Source organism: Brienomyrus brachyistius, chromosome 1, assembly GCF_023856365.1.
Source record: "Brienomyrus brachyistius isolate T26 chromosome 1, BBRACH_0.4, whole genome shotgun sequence".
In the NCBI taxonomy this organism is placed as follows: domain Eukaryota; kingdom Metazoa; phylum Chordata; class Actinopteri; order Osteoglossiformes; family Mormyridae; genus Brienomyrus; species Brienomyrus brachyistius.
This window is the reverse complement of record NC_064533.1, coordinates 36006690-36015668: the sequence shown is the minus strand read 5'-3', so window position 1 is coordinate 36015668 and position 8979 is coordinate 36006690. Positions and strand designations below refer to the sequence as shown.

At 47.7% G+C, this 8979-nt stretch overlaps 1 protein-coding gene and 1 long non-coding RNA gene across 2 annotated transcripts in view; both read right to left on the bottom strand.

The window, feature by feature from the left end:
- LOC125731640 (ATP-binding cassette sub-family B member 6-like) overlaps positions 1 to 8979 on the bottom strand; it is a 41621-nt gene that overhangs the window by 18989 nt on the left and 13653 nt on the right. The window lies entirely within an intron of this gene.
- On the bottom strand, positions 5122 to 6182 carry LOC125731890 (uncharacterized). The gene is made up of 3 exons (XR_007391665.1): positions 5622 to 6182; positions 5326 to 5440; positions 5122 to 5210 (listed from the first exon to the last, which is right to left on the bottom strand). It is a non-coding gene; the product is annotated as an uncharacterized LOC125731890 (long non-coding RNA).

The window sequence follows — 8979 nt, the reverse complement described above, 5'->3', positions numbered from 1 at the left end:
GGATATCACCGGCACGCCACGCGCCTTGTAGGAGGAGCTGTATGTCCGTTATTGCTGAACAAAACTACAGCTGGATATCACCGGCACGCTACGCGCCTTGTAGGCGGAGCTGTATGTCCGTTATAGCTGAACAAAACTACAGCTGGATATCACCGGCACGCCACGCGCCTTGTAGGCGGTGCCTGTATGTCCGTTATAGCGAACAAAACTACAGCTGGATATCACCGGCACGCCACGCGCCTTGTAGGCGGAGCCTGCATGTCCGTTATAGCTGAACAAAACCACAGCGGGATATCACCGGCATTCCACGCGCCTTATAGGCGGAGCTGTATGTCCGTTATAGCTGAACAAAACTACAGCTGGATATCACCGGCATTCCACGCGCCTTGTAGGCGGTGCCTGTATGTCCGTTATAGCTGAACAAAACCACAGCGGGATATCACCGGCACGCCACGCGCCTTGTAGGAGGAGCTGTATGTCCGTTATAGCTGAACAAAACTACAGCTGGATATCACCGGCACGCCACGCGCCTTGTAGGCGGAGCTGTATGTCCGTTATAGTGAACAAAACTGCAGCTAAAAGCGGCCCTAGGGACCAAATTGTTTGTCCATTATAAGTGAAATTCTGTTATATGTGAGTCTGCTATATCTGATGCTTTTTCTGCATGTTCTTAAAGGCGCACGGCCGTGACCAGCGGACCTCGTCCGTTATAGACGATATTCCGTTATAAGCGAATCCACTATAATGGGAAGCTTTAAAGTTCTCTCTGATATGTTAGAAAATCCATATTTATATACATCTGCTCAACATCTCCGCCCAATCGGGACCCTCCTGGGATTTTTACATGCTTAGGTCACTCAGATTTCTACATCTTTTTCTTTTTTTCACCACTTTGAGAATAAGCCTGAGGGGTGTAATAATGCAAATGGTCTTTCAGCTGTTAATGGGAAAGAGGAGAGAAAAAAATCATTGGTAAATATTTACCCTGGACAACACATGTACGGAGAATGGGAAAATTATTCAAGATGCCAAAACCATCATCTTGAAAAAAATGCATCAATCAACTTAATATAACACAGTTTTAGCAACAAGCTGGTGAAGTCTGTTTTTAAAGCCTGCAGAATAAATAGAAAAGCAGAAGAATCCCATTTGCCTGGGTGAGGGTGGGGCATTATTCCTTGACCTCTTAACTGAGGGCAACCCAGTAATACTGAATGCAAGTTGTCTATAAAGGTACAAATCAAACAAAATGATACAAAACATGGGAAGATGCATTAGGATGGTATGGTGGCTCAGTGGGTTAGATGCCACCTCTGCTCTGTGTGTGTCAAGTATGTACGATCGCTTGGGTTTGATCCAGATCCAATCCAAAGACATGCAATTCGGCTAGTTTCTGTCTCTACACTGGCCGTGGAGTGTGAGTGCATGCATGTGCCCTGTGATGGACTGGCATCCCATCCTGGGTCTCCTCCCTCACATCCCTGACCACGACAATAAATGAGAAAACAGTTGGATGAATGGATGGATGGATGGAAACATTGGATGAATGGACTGGCACCTGTAAATTGTCCACAGTGTGTGCCCAGAGATGACATCCTGCCCAGAGTTTGTGTGCTGCGCTGCGCTCAAGTGTTTTCTCTTGAATGCCTGCCTCCAACCCACTGCACACTTAACCTAGCTTTAATACTTTAGACATCAAAACACTACCATAAAGTAACTCATCAGAAAATGATTAGTGGTCAGTCCATGGCTGTGTTTTGAATAACCCTATAGTAACTCTTCAGGATTTCCATTTGCCAAATAACTCCAGCTGGTACAGAAATATACTAAAAACTAAGATCCAGAATATTACACTCTCAGTCAATGGAACAGTGGAAGAGATACGCAAGTGGTGAGCACATTTTTTTTTAGCATACTTTAAATTCCTTTCTTTTAATATTCTTTTGTTTTGATGTGATTATGTGATATTTTGTGGATAGCACCTGGGATTGATTAACCAGCCTGACAGAGCCCTCTGACAGCACTTATGTTCAGCTGGACCAAGGCTGAGTCATGATGCGTGGCATCCAACCCAGGCCTCTGAGCGCCGCATGCTTCACCCTCTGCACAGCACATACAAGTATTAGGGCTCATCTTCACCAAGTGCCATTCAGAAATAAAAGGACATGTTCAGGCTTCTGTGGTGAGCAGGGTGACACTCTACAGAGCATAACCTGCCCATCGCCAATTCAGCAGGGGCACAGTAGGACATGAGAAGTAAACAGTAAAGAAAGCAACAATATCGAGACAGACAGATGGATAGATAGACAGGAACACTCTCATCAAGGAAATTAAGCAACAATATCCAGACAGAGACAGACAGTCAGACAGACAGGCGGATCGATAGACAGGAACACACTCTCATCAAGAAAATTAAGCAACAATATCCAGACAGACCGACAGATAGCGTGCTTCTGTCTTTCTCATCAGGAAAGTTGTACTGGAGAACAAACACTGCAACAGTTTCCAAACTCAGGCAGTGTAGCTACTCAATAGCTGAGCAGGCCTAAAGTATGGGCAATGTGCACACTTGGATTTTATTATTATTATTATTATTTCACTGTTACTATTTAATATGTTACATATTTATTTAATTTAGATATTTTTATTAATTCCTACAGGCAGATCTCAGGGAAACTCATTTAATTGCCTCCCCCTCTACCACAGTTGGCCATATTGCTGTGTATTTGTTTAATAAACTTTGCATTTAATGTGGTTAACAGAAGAGGGTTTATCACTCTGGGACAATGTGAATGTGTTGCAAAGCGCATTCATCTGACTGAGTAACTTTTTTAAAAATAAAAAAAAAGAAAAAGAAAACTTAAATACCCTCTAAATATGGATGGCATTTAGATTTTGCAGTGTAATGCAGAAAACTGGATGCTTCTTTTACTGCCATGTTTAATTGGCGACTGACACTTTTTTATGTGAACAGTAAGGATGATGTCATAAGGCATATAAAAGAGTGCTGAGCAGTTATAAGCTCTGGCAATGAAAGTCTCCTTTCATCCCTTTACTGGACATATTCAATAAATAGCTAAGGATCACACAACAGTTCCAGGTGGCCACATTCCCCGAGATCAGACAGTGACCTTAGCCCAGTATAAATCTGGAAGCTGGAAATGCAGCAGCAGGAATTACATGATCTGGAAAATTATGACAAACCTCAGAACTTCAGAGCAGAAATTCATATTATGGGAGGAACATGTAAATCTTGGTGCTTAAAATGCGTAACTGTAGCCTACGATCCACATTTATAACACATCATAACGATGTAATGGTAAATGACCCAAACGTCATCTTTTACTTATAACCCTCTTTGAAAAATCTATTAATAGGATTCTTAGAAAAACTAAAAGACACTGACACAAAAACATGAAACGTAATAACTTTGAATCTGCCTGGCAGGGGCCATGTTTGGACTCTAGTCCCATCCAGATGTGAGCGTGCACACACATGTACAGACACAGACACAGACACACGCACACACACACACACAAGCATGATGTGGCTGTAACCACTTATCGGCCAGCAGGCAGATAGCCATGTGTGCCTAACCTGGACCAAATGAGCTGAAAAGCATCTTGTTTACATAAAGCCCACAGCCGGCTCTGCTTCACACCTCGGCTGGCTGTACAGCTCAGACCCCTCTCCCCAGCTCGGCACCAAATCAGTGGGCTGCAATAAAACCATTAGATTTTCCCAACAAGATAAAAGATAATCGTTAGCAAAAGGAAATGGTCACTGGGACACGGTGATGGGCAGCTCCCATCACTGCAGAATCAATATGTTAGCTTTTCACTGCCATTTTGGTGTCAAGTTCACCATGGAGTGAAAAACAAAAGAAGCAGTAAACACACTGGGAATGATGGTTTGCTGGCACCAACACTGCTTAGGGACAACAGGCACTACCAGCGGCACATCACACCCAGCTCCCATGCTGGGCCTTTTCCGGGTTCAGCCGACACCTGCAGCACCTTGCTCTTGCCCTCAGCCAATACCAACGGCACGTCGTTCTTGCGCTCAGCCCTTCCCTGGCTCAGCCAATACCAACGGCACGTCGCTCTTGCACTCAGCCAATACCAACGGCACGTCGCTCTTGCACTCAGCCAATACCAACGGCACATCGCTCTTGCACTCAGCCAATACCTACAGCACGTCGCTCTTGAGCTCAGCCCTTCCCTGGCTCAGCCAATACCAACGGCACGTCGCTCTTGCACTCAGCCAATACCAACGGCACGTCGCTCTTTCACTCAGCCAATACCAACGGCACGTCGCTCTTGCACTCAGCCAATACCAACGGCACGTCGCTCTTGCACTCAGCCAATACCAACGGCACGTCGCTCTTGCGCTCAGCCAATACCTACGGCACGTCGCTCTTGCGCTCAGCCAACACCTACGGCACGTCGCTCTTGCGCTCAGCCAATACCTACGGCACGTCGCTCTTGCGCTCAGCCAATACCTACGGCACGTCGCTCTTCAGCTCAGCCCTTCCCTGGCTCAGCCAATACCAACGGCACGTCGCTCTTGCGTCCAACCAATACCTACGGCACGTCGCTCTTGCGCTCAGCCAATACCAACGGCACGTCGCTCTTGCGCTCAGCCAATACCAACGGCACGTCGCTCTTGCGCTCAGCCAATACCAACGGCACGTCGCTCTTGCGCTCAGCCAATACCTACGGCACGTCGCTCTTGCGCTCAGCCAATACCTACGGCACGTCGCTCTTGCGCTCAGCCAATACCTACGGCACGTCGCTCTTGCGCTCAGCCAATACCTACGGCACGTCGCTCTTGCGCTCAGCCAATACCTACGGCACGTCGCTCTTGCGCTCAGCCAATACCTACGGCACGTCGCTCTTGCGCTCAGCCAATACCTACGGCACGTCGCTCTTGCGCTCAGCCAATACCTACGGCACGTCGCTCTTGCGCTCAGCCAATACCTACGGCACGTCGCTCTTGCGCTCAGCCAATACCTACGGCACGTCGCTCTTGCGCTCAGCCAATACCTACGGCACGTCGCTCTTGCGCTCAGCCAATACCTACGGCACGTCGCTCTTGCGCTCAGCCAATACCTGCGGCACGTCGCTCTTGCGCTCAGCCAATACCTACGGCACGTCGCTCTTGCGCTCAGCCAATACCTACGGCACATCGCTCTTGCACTCAGCCAATACCTACAGCACGTCGCTCTTGAGCTCAGCCCTTCCCTGGCTCAGCCAATACCTATGGCACGTCGCTCTTGCGCTGAGCCAATACCTACGGCACGTCGCTCTTGCGCTCAACCAATACCTACGGCACATCGCTCTTGCACTCAGCCAATACCTACAGCACGTCGCTCTTGAGCTCAGCCCTTCCCTGGCTCAGCCAATACCTATGGCACGTCGCTCTTGCGCTGAGCCAATACCTACGGCACGTCGCTCTTGCGCTCAACCAATACCTACGGCACATCGCTCTTGCACTCAGCCAATACCTACAGCACGTCGCTCTTGAGCTCAGCCCTTCCCTGGCTCAGCTAATACCTACGGCACGTCGCTCTTGCGCTCAGCCAATACCTACGGCACGTCGCTCTTGCACTCAGCCAATACCTACAGCACGTCGCTCTTGAGCTCAGCCCTTCCCTGGCTCAGCCAATACCTACGGCACGTCGCTCTTGCGCTCAGCCAATACCTACGGCACGTCGCTCTTGCGCTCAACCAATACCTACGGCACATCGCTCTTGCACTCAGCCAATACCTACAGCACGTCACTGTTGCACTCAGCCCTTCCCTGGCTCAGTCAATACCTACGGCACGTTGCTCTTGCGCTCGGCCAATACCTACGGCACGTTGCTCTTGCGCTCAGCCAATACCTACGGCACGTCACTGTTGCGCTCGGCCCTTCCCTGGCTCAGCTATAACCTATGGCACGTTGCTCTTGCGCTCAGCCAATACCTACGGCACGTCACTGTTGCGCTCGGCCCTTCCCTGGCTCAGCTATAACCTATGGCACGTTGCTCCTGCGCCAGGCTCTTCCCGGCTCGGCTGACACCTGTGGCATGTTGCTTCCACACTGGGCAGTTTCTGGGTGCAGCCGACGCCTTCGGCACCCTGCTCTTACGCTCGGCCCTTCACTGACATGGCTGACACCCGCAGCACATCGCTTCTGCACTGGGATTTTCCCTGGTTCAGCCAACACCTGCAGCATGTCGCTCTTGTGCTCGGCCCTTCCCTGGTTCAGCCGACACCTGCAGCATGTCGCTCTTGTGCTCGGCCCTTCCCTGGTTCAGCCGACACCTGCAGCATGTCGCTCTTGTGCTCGGCCCTTCCCTGGTTCAGCCGACACCTGCAGCATGTCGCTCTTGTGCTCGGCCCTTCCCCAATTCAAGTTCTTGCCAGTCACTGCTGACACCTCTGCACTAGCATTAATACATTACTAATTAAATTTAAATGTTGTCTTTGGAAAGGTAAGTGCAATATATTACTTACAGTAGGTAATAGCAACTTGTTTTACAAAGCACTTAATCCCTCATACTTCGACTCGTGGCTAAACACATGTTAATGTAGTGCAATGCGTTAATCATAACCAGAAATTTAAAACAACACCCCTGGGAAAACATACAAGATCCATTTGATAATGCGGACTGCCTCCCTGCCCCGAAATCCAAGCATACAGGTGAGTTTCTATGCTGACGGAATTTCCACAGGCTGGTGAATGTGATGTGCAGATTTGGAACAGGTGACATTCCTGATAGCACAGGTGACGCCTGCGTGTTCCCAGGCAGGGTCTGGGCACACCAGGCCTCGCGTCCATCACTTACAGATCAATGAGGCCCAGCAGGCAGCTCCTAAAGGCACACTGGCAAACAACTTTGATTTTCTATCATCAAAAGCCCCGCATAATTCCTTTGAAAAGAAACATTTGTGACCCTCTGTCTTTTACGAAAATGTTAAATATTTCACACCCCTTTCATCTTGGGCCTTGTTAGCGTCCTACCCCCCCAACCCCCCCACCACAAACCTTCCCCTCAATTCCCAAATCTCTCGGCCCCTCTTCAGAATCCCCACGGAAATGAGCATCAGACCTTCCGTACCGTGCTCCAACGTGCTAGCCTGGTATTTTGCGTTGAAAGTGCACACTGTACCAAAGAACTACGTCTCTGCATTTTCCAGGAAGTACCTTAGACAGAATCATTCTTTGAAGAGCAACATGTCAACTGATAGCTTTGTGCTGCAGTCAGAATAGCCACGAGGAGCAGGACAGATATGTGTGCCGAGGCCTTCAACCAGCATAAAACAGCTTTCAAGGTGCGCAGGTGGGTCATATATGCAACTTCCTAGTGTTACATGAGCCTGTCACTCGCTCTAGTGGTCAGCTCTCCCAGTGACTCAGGATGCCAAATGCAGAATTTAAACAAACGTACATTTAAAATGCATTTAGAATTTAGATGCTCATGAGAAAATGTAGGACAAAAGTAGCACAGCAAATAATGAGCAGTATAGCTTCTACATAAACTTCTCCCAGTCTGGGGCTTTACTTGATTCGTCCTTCCTCTCTGGATCTGTTTCTTTCAGTTTTGGTAATCCTAAAGGATTTATTACCTTAATCACAAACATTGCAGCCAACAACAGCTCACCCAACCATGATAAACATAGCAAAAGAGCGTAGACAGTACGCATGCAGTATTGTACCAGATGGAAGACTATGCACCAATACGGTGGATGAAAGGCTTGGTGTAATACTGCATACGTAGCAGTTCAACATCTTCTCTTCATCATGGAGGGCTTACATGGTTCCTTCTGCCCTCTAAAGAAGCCTTACAACCCTGCCCTCACTGCAATGACTTGTCCATCCTCTCTGGTTTTTCCAAAACATCGATAAGTCATGTTAGGCATCCTGCTAAACCCCGTTTACCGACCTTGAGGTAGAGAACTGGAAACATGATCCTCTGACTAGGAGCAATACAGGCAAGTTGGGCATTTCAACACTGTCATTATACATGTGTCAACAGCTACGCTCGTTGGGTGATTAAGCCACACTTGCGGCAAGTAATTACACGGCCTGCTCTAATCTCTCCCGACAGGTGTGTCTGGCGGTAAGCACTGATTTCTGTTCATCTTCATAAGATGTAGCAAGCTGTGAGCACTGCTAAATAGTCAGGTACCATCACAGGATGCAAACCCAAAGGGGGCCCCACCAGCACTGGCTGAGTCTAGCTGTTTGAGACCATCTACCACAGCTTGGACATGGAAAAAATGTGCAGAATATGGAAAACTCAGCCATGCAGAAGGGTTCCAAGTACACTAAATGCAGTTGGTTTTTCCTACCATTATTTACAACCTCTTCAGAACAATTTTTCCAGATAAGGTGAAGTGGCAGGAGATACCAGGTCTGAATGTTATCTTGGTCTACCTATACTGCTACAATGGTGATGAGCAAAGGCATGACAATGATAATGGTTCATAATACTGCGTAAAACCATCGAGAACAAACAAGTGACTAAACTGGAAGATTTTAGAAGAGGGAAATAAACGTAAATAAATCGCAGGTGAAACAACTCAACAACTTTCAACCCACACCCAACGGAAGAGACTTCAAAGGCCACGTCATCTCTTATCACTCCATGTGGTGAAAACTAAGTCTGCAAACTTTAACATAATATCAGAATCTTTTTTAATCAGTTTAAACCCCTATACCACTACATACATAACAGGAAGATATCTCGGCTGAACAAGAAAAACTATTTCAGTGGTTTTAAATAGGAATGAAGCCTTTTATGTGCAAGGAGAGAATTTATAAACAATTTACTTCAATCTATGAAACATACAGCAGGGCAGATTGTAGCATAGAGGTTAATGCCCAGCACCTTAAAGTTACAGGATAAAGCTCCAGGAAGGGCCCTCAAACAAGAAATCTGCAGTATTGTAAACAGCTTAAAATTGCAGGCCACTTTGGACAGCAGCAGAT